The following is an 18,882-nucleotide window of genomic DNA, read 5'->3' as shown; positions in this document are numbered from 1 at the left end:
TGCTTTAACTTAGACTGTGTAACTTTTTTATTTCCTTTTTTCCCTCTGTCTTATTCCCTTACCATCTAAGTGAAATGTGCTAATAAGGCAACTTTATATTTAAGTATTCAAGTTACAGGATCTCAAAGAGGGAATGAGCTAGAAGAGGAATGAACATCACCCGAAGATGGGTAGAGAGACTGTATGCTTTGTACTCTATTTTGGAAAGAGGGCTAATGTGTTTTGGTTGTATAAAAGATCATTGTATCACGTTAGGTGAATGCATGATTTTGCTATTGTGTTTATTTGGAGGTTAAATGTGATTCAAAGAAGTATGTATGGATGTGAAGTTGACAAGGGGTGGACTGTGGTGGTTTGTATTGTGTCAAATAGGCTCGATTGGAACTACATTTCCCAGAATCCCTGTACCTGTAGAGCTGGCCCAAAGAGGAATTTACATGAGGTTTGAAAGGCAGGAACAAAGCACCAGACATTACTCTCTGAAGGTCACCGTAGTCAGATAGATGCAATGACAGACACAGAGAAGTGCTGGTCGGTTCTGTCTTGTCCTCGCCTCTTCCACCCCTCTTTCAGCTCTTCTTCCCAACTGCTGATCCTGTTGGCCTCAGGTCCACCACTAGTCACTGGGCAGCAGACTCAGAGAAGCAGCAGCCGCTCAGAGCCATGGCTTGCCACATTGATGTCCCCATGAATTTTCCCTTTGCACTTCCCTTTTGGTGGTTGGATGTGCTTGGGTTTCAGATTGACTGATAGGTGACATATCTGTGATCTTCCAGCTTCCCTCCTGGACCTTCACTTCCCCAAATGTAAGGTCTCATTCCACTGTAAATTCCTTACATATTAACCCAGCAGTTGGCAAACTATGTACGGCTCAGGGTCAAATCCAGCCTGCCACCTGTTTTTGTAAATAAAGTTTAATTGGAACACAGACACACCTGTTCATTTACATGTTATCTGTGACTGCTTAATGACCAGGTTGTGTAGGTGTGACAGAAACTACGTGGCTCCTGAAGCCTAGAATATTTATTATCTGGCACAGGAAAACATTCGCCCCCCTCCTCCACTCATGCCAGGTGTGCTTCTCTGATTGGAACCTGACTGATACACATGGCCAACCCAGACATCACTAGGGCAGGTAAAAATATCCAGCCTCTACTGAGAAGAACTCTAAAGTTACAGGGAAAGTGCATGGATGCAGGGGGAGCTGAAGAATTAGGAAGCTAATGCACTCTACCATATATACTGGTTTAAATTGAAAGTCTATTTAATTTTTTTTGAATTTAAAGAAGAAAGTGAAACAGAAGAAATTGCTCAACTTAAGATAAATGTTTCTTCACCTTAAGAGATGTTAATTCCTAAAATAATCTTCTAAGCCTAAAAATAATTATGAATTATGATAACCATTAGATGTTGAATTCACTAGTTTTTGAAATCACATTTCAGTTTTAAATAGAATTGATTTACTCCAAACTATAAGAGATCAAGTGATTAATACTGTTTCGTTGCCTTCCTTTTCCCCTCTCCTCACTCCCAGTTTTTGCTTATACTGCTTTTCCCTTTAGTCCTGTTTCTCTCTTTAAGTGGATTCAGTGCCTACCATCTATTCCACTATGTGATGTCCCTATTCTAGAATTCTTTATTTTGACTCATCTCTTGGCTAGATTTTGTCATCAATACTTTTTTTTAAAAAGAAGTGACTATAGTTTCTGAATTATTTCATGTTTGAGAGTGTCTGCCTGTTGCTTCTATGTCGGTTTAATTGAATGTGACATTCTTAAGTCACACGTTTTCCTCTCAGATCTTTTTAGATCAACTCTGTGTCCTTTGGCATTGAATGTTGCTGTAAGGGGAGTCTGAGACCAGCTTGATTTTTTCCCTCCTTTAAAAGTGATCTTTTTTTATTTTTTCCTTCTACCAGAACGTTTGAACAATTTTTTTTTTTTTTTTTTTTGACTGTGCCGCTCGGCTTGTGGGATCTTTGTTCTCCAACCAGGGATCAAACCGTGGCCCTGGGCAGTGAGAGTGTGGAGTCCTAACCACCGGACCACCAGGGAATTCCCTGAAAAATTTTTTTCCTTTAAATCTTGACACTCAGAATCTTAAACAGGTATGACAATGTTGGTTATACTAAAACAAAATTTCCTGACATATACATGATCTTTTCAATATTCATATTTAAGTTTTCATTCAAGTCAGAGAAATGTATATTGATAAATGTATAATAAATCTATAGTATATCTCGGAATAATTTTAAGTTCCTTTTGTTGAGATCTGTACACAAGGGACATCAATTGTCCTTAAGTTAGAACGTCTTTGACTTTCGTATCTATCACATTCTTTCTAGTTGCTTCAATCTCTGTGTCCTTTCCCTCGACTTCTTTTATCTTAAGTCTCTCCTCCATGCTGTTAATTTGATTTTCAGCCATGATTATTTTTTCTTTTCCAATTTATTTATTATATCTAGTATAATATCATAGGATTTTCCTTTTCAATTGACTTCTTGAGCTCTGCAACCCCCCTTTTCATCTCCTTCTGTTACTGTACTGTCTCATTGTTCAGTTTTTGTTTTATTAACTTAAAACCATATTACATTATTCTAAACTGCAAAATACTTGCAGAGAGTCTGTCTCTCTTATTTGGCTTCCAGCCTCCAGGACTGTGAGACAATACATTTCTGTTGTCTAAGCCTCCCAGTTTGTGGTGCTTTGCTGTGGCAGCCCTAGCAAACCAATACACCAGGCCACCTTACATAACATTCCGGCCAGACCCCAGGACTCTCTCTCTCCCTCTTTTCTGCTTTATTTTTCTTCCTTGCAACTAATCCCCTTCTAATATATGGTATTCTTTCCTTATTTATAGTATTACATGCTCCCCCACTAGAATGAGGGCAGGAATTTTTGCTTTGGTTCGCTGATTTATTTCTAGGGCCTAGCACATAATAGAAGCTCAATAAATGGTTGTTGAGTGAATAAATACAACCACATCTGATGCCCTAACTTATGCTCAGGATGACCCAGTGTTAAGCCTCTTGAGAACGAATAGAATCACATTGATTATTGCTTTGTGATTTGGGGGGAAATGTCTTTGGATTCATTCATCTACTTAGAGAATATTTATTGAGCTCCTACTACATGCCAGGCACTGCTCTCAAGTGTTAAGAGTACAGTAGTAAACAAAAACAAGAGGGAGAAAAAGACAGTAAACAAATAGCTTATATACTATCAGGCAGTGATAGGTGCTGTGAAAACTAGTTAAGCAGGGTAAATCCTCCAGATGACTACTGCTGTGGAAAAAACTGCCCTGAAACTCCGTGGCCTAAAACAGCAATTTTGTATTCTCTCTCATGGTTCTTTGGTGGACCGGGCCCATCAGGGTGGGTCTTGCTGGGGGTCTCACAAGTGGTGCAGCCAGTTGCCGGCCGGGCCTCAAGTCATCCGAAGGACCGGCTGGGTCCGACATCGAGGTGCCTCACTTGTTTGGCTGCCGTGGATGTTGACCTCTGGCTAGGAGCTCAGCAGGCTGCTGACCAGCACATCTGCTTGTGGCCTCCCCACAAGCTTCTCAGCCTGGCAGCTTAGCTCTGGAAGGAGCACTCCAAGAGTAAGTGTTCCACGAAGCAGGAAGCAGAGGCTGCCGGAGCAGTGAAGTGCCTGGGACTGGGTCAGCGTCACTTCTGCCGTATTCTGTTGGATAGAGCAGTGACAGGGACCCCAGATTCAAGGGGCCAGAGAAAGAACACGTGGCATAGGAGAGATTGCTGTGGCACCTTTGGAAAACACAATCCACACGGCAAGGGGATAGTAAAGGATGGGTGAGCAGGGAAGGGAGGTGTTCTTTGTAGGGACAGCCTCCCTGATCAGCCTCCTTGGAGCACAGGCCTGCGGGGAGTGAGGATATCTGGGGAAGAGTGTTATAGGCTGAAGATGGCAAGTACAAAGGCCCTGAGGCCAGGCCTTAGGCATGGTGCTTGGCCTGGTGAGGAACAGCTGAGGTGCGGTGGGAAAGGAGCTGTGAGACCAGCACTTGCAAGACTCAAGCAATGAATTATCTGTAGGCCCCAATAGTTCACAGAAACCTGAAGGCTTTTAAAGCTTTGGGGGCTTTGCTGCAGCCCTTGGTGACGACTCCACCCACACCTGCCCTGTGTTGCTTGCCTTTCCCATCCTGAACCCACTGGTGCTCTCGCCAGCAGGTTGTCCCTTTTCTCCTTGATCTCCGTCAACCCATGAGGCCTTGTCATTAAGTCACCCTCTCCGACCCAGAAGCCAGGTGCCAACCAGGTTGCCTGTGTTGTTAGGTTTGCTGCTATGAGACAGGTTCAGGGCCGCAGAGCAAATTCTACATGTCTGTGTCATAGCCCTGTGTCACAGTATTTATACTTCTCAGGTCGGTCCATTGGGGCCCCAGCCCAGGAACAGGGAAATGGCTCAGAGCCAAAGGGGCCCAGGTGCCCTTTGCTGGGACTGCAGCCTGCCCTGTTCTCCGCCTAGCTCTAGCCCAGCCCCTTCTGGGGTTGGAACTCTCCACCCACAACCCAAACCATTGGCTGGCTGAACCCTTCTCTACACCATCGGATTATCTGGAACCATGACTGACCCCAGCCGGGCTCTGGACTCTTCTGGCTTCCCCACTGAGGGGCCGTCTGTCTGATTTGCCACCTGAAGACGAGCAGCTGGGGGAGAGGTGGCAGGGTGGATAAAGGTGCCAATTCGGGAGTCTGCCTGATTGGGTTTAGATGTGGCTCTGCCTTGCAATGACAGGGTTACCTTGGGCAAGTAGTTTAACCTCCCCGTCCTTTTGATCCTTCAATAGAGGGCCTTTACTACATCTTTAAAATATTAGAAATAGGGGGCTTCCCTGGTGGCGCAGTGGTTGAGAGTCCGCCTGCCCATGCAGGGGAAATGGCTTCGTGCCCCGGTCCAAGAAGATCCCACATGCCGCGGAGAGGCTGGGCCCGTGAGCCATGGCCTCTGAGCCTGCGCATCCGGAGCCTGTGCTCTGCAACGGGAGAGGCCACAACAGTGAGAGGCCCGCGTACCGCAAAAAAAAACAAAAAACAAAAATATTAGAAATAGGTCTTAAGAATAATCCGCCATCTAGTTATTTCCCATAGCCAGACAACTCTTAGACCTCCATCAGCCTGCTGAACTGTTCCTTTTTCAGAGACTTTTTCATATACCATCCAGAAGTGTCCGGGTATCCTTCTAACTGTTGTGGCTTGCAGGATCAAAGTAACAACCTGAATTTGATACAAGTTCAATGTCTTTTCCTTTAAGAATTAACTCCTCTTTCTGGGCTTGAGACACTGAACAAGCAACGCCTGGTTCAAATACTTTCAAACGCTGCTGATATATTTCTCATACAAAAATTCCAGATTTCAACCAGAGACCTGTCCTCTTGAATGACAACGGTGATGGGGAAGCACACAGATCTCATCTTGGAACGGAAGCCAGGGTAACACCCTGCATTACATTCTGTACGTGACAACCGACAGTGCAAACCACAGCCAGTTCCTTCCTATTTCCCCACCATTTGTCCACCCAGAGCCTCTTCTTTTTCCTTCCAAGGAGACTGAGTTTGACCCTGATGTGATTCAAATCCCTCTGCAGCCTCCTGTGGGACCCTTCGTGACACCTGTGCATCCCTTCTGAGTGATGTCTACATTTTCTGGACCGTCGACTGCCTGATTGCTTTCATTCTCACAGCAGATGCAGCAAAGAGAGACCCCGTCCCTGTGCTCTTGTTTCTGCATCAGTAAAGTCGGCTGTAGTACTGACCTCAGAAGTTCACTGGGAGAATTCATTGAGTTCGTGCACACATATCAATATTAAGGGCTTGGAAGGATGCCCGGCACATTTTTGGTGCTAAGTGTTGGCTCTAATTATTTTACTATATTAGAGTCTGTGACTTCTTGGATGGAGCTCTAAACCTTTCCGTGCTGCTCCCCAGAGCCAGGCCCTGTAGCTGGACCCCATCTCGAGGCCCCACATGCACTAGGCCTCTCAAGTTACGTTCCCCTCCCACTAGCCTGATAACCCATCATGCCCCCGACCTGGCCTATTCAGAGCACCAAGGAGGCAGGGTGTAGAGTCCATCTTGTGATAAAATTCAGCCAGAATCCATTTGAATTTCCAGAGGCTAAACCACAGGACCCAAAGTGGACACTGGAGCCCTTGGAGACAAAGCAGAAGCTCTTGGTGACGAGCAAACTTCAGGAACCGCCACACAAGACGGAGCTTTGGTTGATTAGCTGGGGGTGCTGGACGGGAAGGGGGCAACACGGTTGGAGGAGATGCTGAGACCTGGCTTCCGGCTCAAGCTTTTACTTAGATTGCGTCTCCCGGCATGCGGTGTCCGGGAGTGCTCTTGGATAAGTAGGGGAGACAAAGTCCCTCACGCCCCAGTGGCGATGAGCAGACACTGGAGCTTTGTCCCCATTTGGGGAACGCTGGTCCGCTGAGTCAGCCTGATCACAAAAGGGTAAAAAATCAAGGAACTTTTTTTTTTTTTTTTGGCTGTGTTGGGTCTTCGTTGCTGCGCGCAGGCTTTCTCTAGTTGCATTGAGTGGGGGCTACTCTTTGTTGTGGTGCGCGGGCTTCTTTGGCTTCTCTTGTTGCGGAGCACGGGCTAGGCACACAGGCTTCAGTAGTTGTGGCACGCAGGCTTCAGTAGTTGTGGCTTGTGGGCTCTAGAGCACAGGCTCAGTAGTTGTGGCACACGGGCTTAATTGCTCCGCGGCATGTGGGATCTTCCCTGACCAGGGATTGAACCCGTGTCCGCTGCATTGGCAGGCGGATTCTTATCTACTGTGCCAGCAGGGACGCCCAATCAAGGAACTTTTGAAGGTTAGAAACAGGCCCTGGTTTCTGTGTTACTTTTTTTTTTTTCTTTTAAAATTATTTTTTGTTGTGGTAAAAAAAAAACAAAAAACCAAACACATAACATAAAATGTATCATCTTAACCACTTTTAAGTATGCAGTCCAGCAGTGTTGAATATATGCACATCGTTGTGCAGCCAGTCTTCAGAACTTTTTGCAAAAAAGTCTATACTTGTTAAACTCTGCTTCCCGCCGCCCGCCTCCCCCCCGCCCCTGGTAAGCACCATTCTGCCTTCTGTTTCTCTGAATTTGACGCCCCTAGGTACCTCGTATAAGGGGATCACACAGGACTGGTTTCTGTGCTACTTTTGAAAACCTGGAGTTTGGAAACCTTTGTGACAGCCATCAACACACACGCCATCCTCCCACCTCTTCTTCTCAGTCTCCCCCTTAAGGTCTCCCCCTGTGCTCAGCCCACAGGTACTGCCGTCCTCCCCACTCAGTCCTTGGCCAGTGCGTGGCCCCTCACACATTTTCTGGGTGCGCTCCCCCAGCCATGGCTCCAACCAGCCTCAAACAGCTGACGGCTGCTCCCCCGTCTGGAGTCTTTATCCTCCCTGGGCCTCTGCCCGACCTTCAGGGCTCAGCATTTTTTTTTTTTTTTTTTCTCCGTACGCGGGCCTCTCACTGTTGTGGCCTCTCCCGTTGCGGAGCACAGGCTCCGGACGCGCAGGCCCAGTGGCCACGGCTCACGGGCCCAGCCGCTCCGCGGCACATGGGATCCTCCCAGACCGGGGCACGAACCCGCATCCCCTGCATCGGCAGGCGGACTCTCAACCACTGCGCCACCAGGGAGGCCCAGGGCTCAGCATTTTGACCAAACGTCAGGGAGATGCTTGCACAGGTGGTCCAGGAACCATAGTTTAAGCATTACTGCTGCGTCATAACGACCGATTTCCTTGTCTGTCTCCCCAACTACTGTCAGCTCTGTCCCTCCTGACAGCCCAGCCTTGCAGACATCAGAGTGAGTGAATGAGGGAAGAAATCCTAAAACACAGCTCAGTAGAAACATGAGACCAAGAGAAAGCTCTCAAGGTGGAGACGGTACACTGAACACATGCATCTTTTCCCTAATGAAACTCCACTCAAACTACAGCAGAGGGATTTAAGCGATAATACACAAACCCAGGAGGAGGGGGAAGTGGCAGAGCTGAAAGGCGGAGTCACAGGGGGCCGGTGGGAAAGCGAGAAGCCATGGAATCCTAGAGGGTACAGGAGCATCAGCCCCAGTCCCTCTGGAAGTGGGAGTGAAGACGAGGGAGGGATCACGGGAGCCATCCTAGGGGCTCCCCACCATCCCGTGTGAGCTTACCAGCACTCAGGATGCAGCCCACTTACCCAACCAGCTTCCTGCCAGGGGCCCAGTCTCTTGTCCACACAAGTGCCCTAATTCTGGTGAGTGCTGAGTTTTCCAAACTGTACCCACTGTCCCCCAGCGGGGCTCTGAACACTTTCTGAGCTGAAGACCCTTTTTGGAGCATCTCATCGTGGGAGCCTTCATCCTTAAATGGCAGTACCGCCCTTACCTTATTCAGCTAGACTTGTGCTTAAAAGTCAGCGTTTCAAAACTCAACAATTTTTGTGTTAGGTATGCAGATTTAGGTGGTGAACTATTTTAAAGGTTAAAAAAAAAAGATTAATGCAAAAATCAGCCAAGTGGTTACCTCTTTGGGGAAGGAATATGATGGAGGAGGAACACAGCAAGGGCTCTGTAGGACATTGAATTGTGTCCCTGACAATGGAAGCAGAGATTGGAGTGATGCAGCTACAAGCCAAGGAACGCCAAGGATTGCTGGGAGCCACCAGAAGCTAGGAAAAGGCAAAGACTTTCCTCAGGAGCCTTCAGACACCTTGATTGCAGACTTCTAGCCCCCAGAACTGTGAGAGAATAAATTTCCCCCTTTTTTTTTTTTTTTGGTACGCAGGCCTCTCACTGTTGTGGCCTCTCCCGTTGCGGAGCACAGGCTCCGGACGTGCAGGCTCAGCGGCCATGGCTCACGGGCCCAGCCGCTCCACGGCATGTGGGATCTTCCCGGACCGGGGCACGAACCCGTATTCCCCTGCATGGGCAGGCGGACTCTCAACCACTGCGCCACCAGGGAAGCCCTGCATTTCCTCTCTCTTATCATGTCCTGGATAATATCCTTGTGGTTTTGATAATATTTCTACTTTGTTTCAACTGTACTATTTTTCTGTAGCTTGTTTCTGACAGCAGAGTGTGTGGTTGTGATACATCCTCTTTATTAATAAACTGGTGTATACCACTGGTTTGAAAATCAATTTCTCATTAACTTTGAAATTTTGGTGGGAGGAAGTTGATACCTTAAAATAAACACATTGTTTGAATCCCAACCAGTGCACCAAGCTGTCCTACTTCCATTGTTTTATTTGCCCCTTGAGCCTTTTTAGTTCTTCATAAAACACAGCGTCTTAACACCTTGAATTCTTGCCTGGATCTGGTGTTAAAGTTTAACCTTCTAAATAATTTCCAGAAATCTTAGGCCTGAAACTTTTTTTCTTTTTTTTTTGCGGTATGCGGGCCTCTCACTGTTGTGGCCTCTCCCGTTGCAGAGCACAGGCTCCGGACGCGCAGGCTCAGCGGCCATGGCTCACGGGCCCAGCCGCTCCGCGGCATGTGGGATCTTCCCGGACCGGGACACGAACCCGTGTCCCCTGCATCGGCAGGCGGACTGTCAACCACTGTGCCACCAGGGAAGCCCTCCCTTGTTTTTTTGTTTTTTTTTTTTAAAAGATGTTGGGAGTAGGAGTTTATTAATTAATTAATTAATTATTGCTGTGTTGGGTCTTCGTTTCTGTGCGAGGGCTTTCTCTAGTTGTGGCAAGCGGGGGGCACTCTTCATCGCGGTGCGCGGGCTTCTCACTGTCGCAGCCTCTCTTGTTGTGGAGCACAGGCTCCAGACGCGCAGGCTCAGTAGTTGTGGCTCACGGGCCTCGTTGCTCTGTGGCATGTGGGATCCTCCCAGACCAGGGTTCGAACCCGTGTCCCCTGCATTAGCAGGCAGATTCTCAACCACTGCGCCACCAGGGAAGCTCTCCCTTGTTTTAAGCCACTCAGTTTGTGATCATTTGTTATAGCAGCCATGGGAAACTAACACAAGCCACAAAGCTTTACTAATGTTATATTTCTTGACCTGGGTTATGAGTACTAGGGGATTAGCTTTAGTATTGTTTTTAAACTATACATATGTGATTTCACATTAACAAAATTAAAAATAAATAACAGCAGAAAAGGAACATCCAGCGAGGGTCTGGGCCTTGAAGATGTGTTCACATCGGGCACATTTGGCTATGGGTTTGCTGTGCATGCCAAGATCGTGGCAGGTCTGTGGGATGCATCCTGGAGGGGGCTCTCTGGGGCTGAGCTTGAACATCGTAGATCATGGGATACAGCAGATGGCAGAGGGGTGGTGGAAGCTTCTTGTCTTACATGTGAACATCTCATGTGATCACCGTCCCAGGAGGTGCCATGTCAACAGGAAGATGAGATGCCCCTTCTTCCTGGGTGCAGCAGGCTGTCCGCCTCACGGGAGGGTCGCGGACTGGATAGCTGAAGCAGGAAGGGTCCCTCCGGAGGCTCTGCGGGGGTCTGCTGACCTGCAGCATCTCTCTGGGAGGCAGCCCGAGGTCCTCCTTCTTCGCCCTGATGGGGGACACTTGAGGCATAGCATCCCCCTCAGTGGGAGCCCTGTCCGCCGCAAAGTGGGCAAGGTCTGAGCAGCCCCACCATCTCCAAGATGCTTATTACAATCCGAGGCCACAGTTGGCTTTCTGTTGATGGCCCTGTGGAACTTCCAAGAGAAAGGCGTCATCAAGGGCCAGAGGAGCCCCTTCAAGAAACTGAAATAGAGGAGCCACTTGGGGAGAAGCAGCCTCCACCCACCCCTGGTGTCATGGGACTTCCTCTGCAGGCCTCCTGCAAAACCCTGTTGCCTTCGTGAGCACTGCCCCCTGGAGCAACTTTCCTCTTCCCTTTGCTCAGCCAGAGGAATCAGGGCCGTGGGCTTTCTTGGTGATTTTTTTTTCTGTGCTTGGTTCCCTGCCCTGTAGTTAAGAGGAAATAACAGCCATCCCAGGAATTCTCAATAAATGTATATTATTTAACTGAAAAAAAAATTGCTAAAGGATGAGAAAGTGAATAGTGAACACCTTATAAATTGTCCTAAACAAATAGATCTGGTTCTGAGTGTAAAAGCGCATTTTGAAAAGCGGGGAGAGACGGGAAAAAGTCACTTTATACCTCCCTTAAAACTGTGTTAAGTTCTGTTTAATGGCTATTCTAGGAAAGGGATATAATTCCTTTAAAAGCTGGACTGCCCTGCAGCTGAAGCCAAGTTGTAAAACTGTTTGGGACATAGTAGGAAGGTTAGTAAAGAGACCAATCCTACAGTCATTTCTAACGATTGACGGGAGGGGTGTTTGGAATGGTTTAAATGCTGGCTGTCAAGAAAACCAGTGATTGGAAAAACAACATCACGGGGCTTTTTATATGGCCCACTGGTATCGTGAGGCAATGTGATTATTTTCCTGACTTTCTGTTTTTGTCACAGGAAAAGGAAGAAGCAAGGGAATCAGAGGAGTGATCAGATGCCTAATTACCAGTGCTTCTCTCAGATAAATTATAAACAGGCAGTTAAAATATTCTCCTGCTACAGCAAAGAAACAAAGCAGCCTTGAAACACTTTGGATGTCAACATGCCCTAATTTCAAAAGCACTAGAGCTATGTATAACCCCAAAGATAATCTCTTTCTCCAAGGAATGAGTAAGCAGTGTTTAAAAACAAAAAACAAAAAACCCCAACTCGCCATTCCTGGGCCTGTGGCAGACATCATTAATCAATCAAGGCAGATTATTTTTTCCATGCAACCTAAATGCTGCCCCAGAATTCTCAACAATGTGTGCCTGACAGCTACTATAAATAGATCAGAATTGGCTTGTGAGCTGAGCCAACCAAAGAGGCATCTAATATGATGGTTAAAAGTATAATCTTTGGAGCCAAATATCAGCTCAGCTAATGAAGCTTTCAGATAAATTTCTTTACCTTCAAAATGCAGATAGTAATAATACCTATCTCATTGGATTGTTGTAAGGATTAAATTAATCACCACACCTAAAGAGCTTAGAACAGGACAAATAGCAAATACTTGAAAAATATTATTTTTATTTTTCCAGAATGAAAAGTTAAAAAAGATTATTTACTATTTAACCCTGGAGGAAGAACTAGATTAAGATTTAGTAGGAATCTATAAGTTGAGGGTTTATTCAACAAAGATATATTTAGCAACTATTATATGCCAGATTGTGTATAAAACGTTGGAAATTCTGTGGCTAACAACACAAGTAAGGTGGGACTTCCCTGGTGGCGCAGTGGTTGAGAATCTGCCTGCCAATGCAGGGGACACGGGTTTGAGACCTGGTCCGGGAAGATCCCACATGCCACAGAGCAACTAAGCCCATGTGCCACAACTACTGAGCCTGTGCTCTAGAGCCCACGAGCCACAGTTACTGAGCCTGCGTGCTGCAACTACTGAAGCCCGCGAGCCTGAAGCCTGTGCTCCACAACAAGAGAAGTCACCACAGTGAGAAGCCCGCACACCGCAACAAAGAGTAGCCCCTGCTCGCCACAACCAGAGAAAGCCCACGTGCAGCAACGAAGACCCAACGCAGCCCCCCCCAAAAAAAGACAAGGCACCAATTTTACCTAGGTGATATAAATCAGTCTTCCTCAAAATTGTCATCCTTTGAAACGTAGTGATATACTGACAAGGTATCGGTTTATATTCAGTTGTTTTACATCAAAATTCTATTTAATAGAAAAAGAATAATTGAGAAGCTAAGTGGACAATTAAATATGGAAGCTACTCAACTTCATTAATAGGTAGGGAAACAAATTAATACAATAATGAGAATGGTGAGGAAGATGAGAGAGCTAGAAGATCTGTTTAGGCATTCAACATCGAAATATAAGGAGTTCCAGGAAGAGAAAATCATATATAAATTTATTTCTAGACCTGAAGGGCAAGTGTCTCTAGATGTAAAGATCCACTGAAGTGCATGGCAGAATGAGTGAAAAAGACCCTCACCAGGGCATATTATTATGACATTTCTGAATCCCATGGATAAAGAAGCAAACAAACAAATAGGATGGAGGGGGAGTGTTGGAAACTAGTTATATGCAAAGAAACAGGAGTCAAAGTGGCATTGGATTTTTATTTTAATTGGGGTATAGTTGTGGCACTGGATTTTTTACCTATAATTTTATACCCAACCCATCTATCACTCAAGTGTGAAAGAAGAACAAAGATATTTTCAGACTTCAGTGACTTTAAAAATACACTTCTATTAAAGGAATATTTTTTTAAAAAGGTAAAATCATGACTCTCACAAATATAAAATGAACGTGTGTTAAATATCTTACCTCATTACTAATGAGGGAACCAGTAAGATGTTACAACCAGTTTAAAGAAGTCAAAGAAGCACAAATTTATATGGAAAAAAGGAATTTTGAAATGAATTTATAAACGGATATGACACTGCGTTTTGTAGGGAGCCTTGGGTGGGGAGAGGGACTGTGGGTTATTTATTTGCATATCTCTAGATAAGAATTATTTTGCATTGCTATCAATTACCTACAATTTACAGAGTTGTAATATAGCTCAAAGGCAATGAAATGCACAGAGCCCCCATAGAATCAAAATCAGAAAACTCAGAAAGGATGTGCTCTAATAAGCAATGCATAGTTTTTCACCCAATCACAAAATTATCTGAGTACACTTTCAAGTGAATTTTATTAGGACACTAGTAGACACTTCCTGCTTCATTAAAAGGAGGAAATAAAAATTTTTTTAAAGTGAGGGAGGAGAGAGAGGGAGAGAGAGAGAGGTAGGATCCTCAACATAGGGACTAGGGTATCCATCACTGGAGGTGTGAGCAAAGTCCTAGGACTAACAGCAGAGCATTAAGCCAGAGTCCCGTCAGCTTGGGTGCAGGGTGAAGGAGGCCTCCTGAGAGGCTCTGGGGAAGAAGCAATGGAACTGATGTGCTTGAGCATATGGAAAATATCATGGGAAGGCCTTTGGCAGAGATGTTAAAGCTTTTAGAGAACACTAATGATGAGTCATAGAACATAAAATGAATTAAAAAAACGAGGCCATCACTAACTTTAGGAATACTGAAGGCTGCCTGAGAACAGAAATAAGTAATGTTCACTTGGCTCAGCAGTGAATGATACTTGTATAGTCATTATAATGTAAATACCAACTGTTTATTCTTCCAAAGGTGTGCTATGTTGGGATGATGGGGGAGGGGAAGTGATGGCTGTACATGTGAGAGAGTTAGGTACTCACCTACCAGAGTCGGTGGAGAATGTCTAAACATGATAAATTAAGAAACAGCAGTAGAGAATTCCCTGGCAGTCCATTGGTTAGGACTCGGTGCATTCACTGCCTTGGCCCGGGGTTCAATCCCTGGTCGCGGAACTAAGATCCTGCAAGCCCTGTGGCGCGGCCAAAAAGGAAAACAAAACAAAAGAAAAGAAATAGCAGTAGAAGCACAGTATTCTTAAACATGGAGATAAGTATCAGAGAAAATAGCTAGAAGAGTTGCCATTGGCTACCACAAGCAGATCCTGGTGGTGAGAAAGCTTAGGGCAGGGGACTGCTGATTTCCATTAAAAACTTACGTACATGCAGGGGGCTTCCCTGGTGGCACAGTGGTTAAGAATCTGCCTGCCAATGCAGGGGACACGGGTTCGAGCCCTGGTCTGGGAAGATGCCACATGCCTCCGAGCAACTAAGCCCGCGTGCCACAACTACTGAGCCCACGAGCCACAACTACTGAGCCCACGTGCCACAACTACTGAGCCTGCACTCTAGAGCCCACGAGCCACAATTACTGAAGCCCGTGCGCCTAGAGCCCGTGCTCTGCAGCAAGAGAAGCCACCGCAGTGAGAAGCCGCAAACCGCAACAAAGAGTAGCTCCTGCTTGCCACAATTAGAGAAAGCCTGTGCACAGCAACGAAGACCCAGTGCAGCCAAAAATAAATAAATAAAATAAATAAATTAAAAACTATGTACATACATATACACATAATACATACACACATATATATATGCATATATTTATTAAAAATTAATTGAAAAAATGATTACACTTAAAAAAAGGCATGTATTATTAAGTGCTGGTGAGGTGTGGGTCATCTCAAACACTACTAGTGAAGTATAAATTGGCACCGACTTTTTGGAAAAGCCACTTGGCAGAATCCGATGAAATTTTACGTGTACATACCATTCAATCTAGCAGCCATACTTCTTGGCCTGTATCCTCAGAGAAACACTTGCACGTGTGCTCAGGGCAGCATGCCCAAGGACATTCCTGGAGCATTTTTTATAAGGTAAGAAAAACCAACAATGCTGTAAATAAAAGGGGGATGGCAGTACAACAACAACAAAAACCAAAAGTCATGACCCTTGAACATGTAAAAAGATGCTCAATCTAACTCATGACACACAAATAACAATTTAAAGTATGATGAAGTTCTATATATATTTTTTGCCTATCAGTTTGGCAAAGTCTAGTAATATTTTACTGGTGTGTTGGTAAAGCTATGGCAAAGCAGGTGGTCTCGTACATGGGAAAAGAATCTAAAAAAAAGAGTGGATATATGTATAACTGATTCACTTTGCTGTATACCTGAAACTAACACAACATTGTAAATCAACTATACTCCAATAAAAATTAAAAGAAAAAGAGGTGGTCTCAAACATTGTTTGTGGGAGGACAAATTGGTTCAATCTCTACAGAGAGCAATATCCATCAAAATTACAAATGCACAGGCTTTTTGACTGAGAAATCTCACTTCTAGTAATTCATCTAACAGATAAGTGCATGGACTAAATTATATATATATATATATACACACACACACACACACACACACACACACAAAGATATTTGTTGCAGTGTTGTTGACAGTAGCAAAAGTTTGGAAACAACCAATAGGGGACTGGTTAAATAAATTTCTTCTTATTTAACACAAACGTCTGTGCTGCGGAGCTAAGATGCGGTGGAGGTCGGGGAAGGACAGGATGGAAGGAGGATTTGCCTTTATTTCACTGTATGGCATTTCTTCCTATGTTCTCTTCTAGGACAAAATGCCACACAGTGAAATAAATGTGCTGTGCCTCAGTTTCCTCATCTCTAAAAAAAGATGGTGATTCTAACCTCCTAGGTTTACTGTGAGGATTGTGAGCCGATTCACGTAAGGTCCTTAGATCAGAGCCTGGTGCAGAGAGAGTGCTGTATAAGCTTATTGTCCAGGGCGCCACATGTAACAGAGGGGGGCTCATCAGTCATGGGAGGGGGCTCTAGCGGTCAAAGTTTAAGCTGCTTGGAGACAGACATTAGGTTATGTCAGAAAAGTCAAATCAAATGGGGGTATGTCAGAGATGGATCTCCAGCTGAGACAACACAGTACCATGGGCAGGGCTGGCAGCCAGTTCCATTTGTGGCTCTCCAAGGAACCATACGTGGTGGTCTTCACACCCTTGTGTGGATCTGGGGCTAGGCTGCTTTCACTGGTAGTGTGTAGAAGCAGGAACCCCTTTTATTTTTTTTAAATTGAAGTATAGTTGATTTACAATGATTCAGGTGTAAAGCAAAGTGATTCAGTTATATATTCTCTCTATATATTCTTTTTCAGATTATTTTCCATTATAGGTTATTACAAGATAATGAGAATAGTTCCCTGGGCTGTCCAGTAGGTCCTTGTTGTTTATCTTTTGTTTTTGTTTTTGTTTCTTTGGGGGGGGCACGTGTTGCACGCCATGTGGGATCTTTTTTTGTGTGTGTGTGTGGTATGCGGGCCTCTCACTGTTGTGGCCTCTCCCGTTGCGGAGCACAGGCTCCGGACGCGCAGGCCCAGCGGCCATGGCTCACGGGCCCAGCCGCTCCGCGGCATGTGGGATCTTCCCGGACCGGAGCACAAATCCGTGTCCCCTGCATCGGCAGGCGGACTCTCAACCACTGCGCCACCAGGGAAGCCCGCCATGTGGGATCTTAATTCCCCGACCAGGGATCAAACTGGTGCCCCTGAAGTAGGAGTGTGGAGTCCTAACCACTGGACTCCAAGGAATTCCCCTGTTTATCTATTTTACATATAGCAGTGTGCATCTGTTAATCCCAACTAAGAAGGCAACTCCTTCTTAAGACCTGTACTGACCACGGCAAGGGTGAGCACCCCAACTAGCCCAGCTCCTCCACCAAACCCACAGATGAACAGCTGATGTTTAAGATCAACAGAGGAAAGAAACAGCACAGGACAGAAGGGTGCCACATCCTTTTAGGGAGCTTTTCTGGGAGTCCCTCACACTTCTGCTCACATCTCATTGGCTAAAACCTAGTCAGAAAGCCTCATCTCACTGAAAGGGAAGTTGAGAAATGAAGTCTTTGAGCTGGCAGCGCTGACACCTGAGTAGGATAAATTCTATGGGTGATGAAAATGTTCTGGAACTAGACAGTGGTGGTGATTGCACAGCCTTGTGATTGTAGTAAATACTGAATTGTACACCTTAAAAGTATGAATGCTGTTACATGCGTTTTACCACAATTTTTAAAAATTGGACTTCTTTTACTGAGGAACAAGATGAAAATGAATATTGGGGCAGGCACTCAGCAGCTTTATCGTACCTGCTTTTAAATTGCAGTCAATTACAGTAGGTTTCTCTGGGCTGCATGGCAGCAGGGGCAGGGGAACAGTGTACCGTGACTGGACAGCCTGGGTCACAGGCAAACCCTGTAGTTGGGGGCTGGGGTCTGTGTATAGGAGAAGCTGGGGAGGGGTGCTGGTTAGACACACAACAATCGTCCTGCCATTTGTCATTAGGATTTAACTACCTTAAAGTAGGTAGGAAGAGCTCTATGGTTCACCTTCCCCATTTCGTGACCATTCCCCGATTGTTTTCCCCAACTGTCAGGCCAAGCCAGGTATTTGCTTTTGAACTTGACCTGTTCACTCTTTGTAAGCCACACCCCACTCTGAGGATTGCTGTCTCTGAGAACATCAGGGGAAGTTTTGTCCAGGTGGGTCTGCATTTCCTCTGCCCCCCGAAAATGAAGGGGGTGGTTTCCCAACTTTCATGAAATGTTATCTAGGAAAGAAAGGGGCGAGCGTAATGCAGAGACCAAAAGGGATATGACTAAAAAGGGACTTAGCCACCTCTCCTGCCTTGTGGGTCCCCTGAGGCCCGAGTCCTGCCCTTTTGCCTGAATCAGAAGGAGCAGGGCGGGGGATGGAGAGAAGGAGGAGAAAGAGGGGGTTAAGTCTGCCCAGGTTTTTCAGTGTGATGAGACCAGGGCGGAAGGTCTGCCAGGAACAGGTCAGGTTCAAAACAAGAAGCCCCAGGGCACTTCTCTGTAGATTTTACATGCATCTCAAGGGAAAAGTGCTGGAACTGATCTCATTCAATATTTTATTTGACAAATCATGTTGAAAAGGAAGTACACAATGAGCTCTCCAGGTTTGCCAGCGACGCTAAATCTCTCCCAGGTGCTGCAGTGCTAAGGTAACGGGAAACGCAGCAGGAAGCTCCTACAGCACTTAGTGGGAGGGGGCAGGAAGATGGCCCGACAAGGGGCAGGAGGAAAGTGGAACTTGGGGGGAACAGAGCCAGGCCCTGCTGCCCTGGGTTCTTACAAGCTCCACAAACACGCTTCCCGGGGCTCCTGCAGCTCCCAGTGTTGGTGTGGGTGGAGTGGGTGGTGGGACCGAAGAGCGGGGCTCCCGAGCCACCTGGGAGCCCCTGGGACGGCCCAGTCCTCCCTGGCCTGCACACGGAAGCTATGCTCTCCGGGACACCCTGAGTCACGGAACTCCTCCTGTCTGCTGGGATCTTCACCTCAGCATCAGGTACTTCCTTCAGCTTATCCCGCTTGTAATTTCAGATATACTTATTTGGTTTGTCTTATTTCACCTTGGCACTTCCCTT

General features: G+C 46.0%; 1 pseudogene across 1 annotated transcript; it reads right to left on the bottom strand.

Annotated features, from left to right (window-relative positions):
• Positions 1–4,562: 4,562 nt before the first annotated feature.
• LOC309810292 (large ribosomal subunit protein uL6-like) lies at positions 4,563–5,752 on the bottom strand (annotated as a pseudogene). Its single transcript has 2 exons — positions 5,131–5,752; positions 4,563–4,672 (listed from the first exon to the last, which is right to left on the bottom strand). The product of its transcript is annotated as a large ribosomal subunit protein uL6-like (transcript).
• Positions 5,753–18,882: the final 13,130 nt, after the last annotated feature.

This window comes from Mesoplodon mirus, assembly GCF_964341445.2.
Source record: "Mesoplodon mirus genome assembly, chromosome: 9".
NCBI classification, from domain to species: Eukaryota; Metazoa; Chordata; class Mammalia; order Artiodactyla; family Ziphiidae; genus Mesoplodon; species Mesoplodon mirus.
This window is presented reverse-complemented; position numbering and strand designations above follow the sequence as displayed.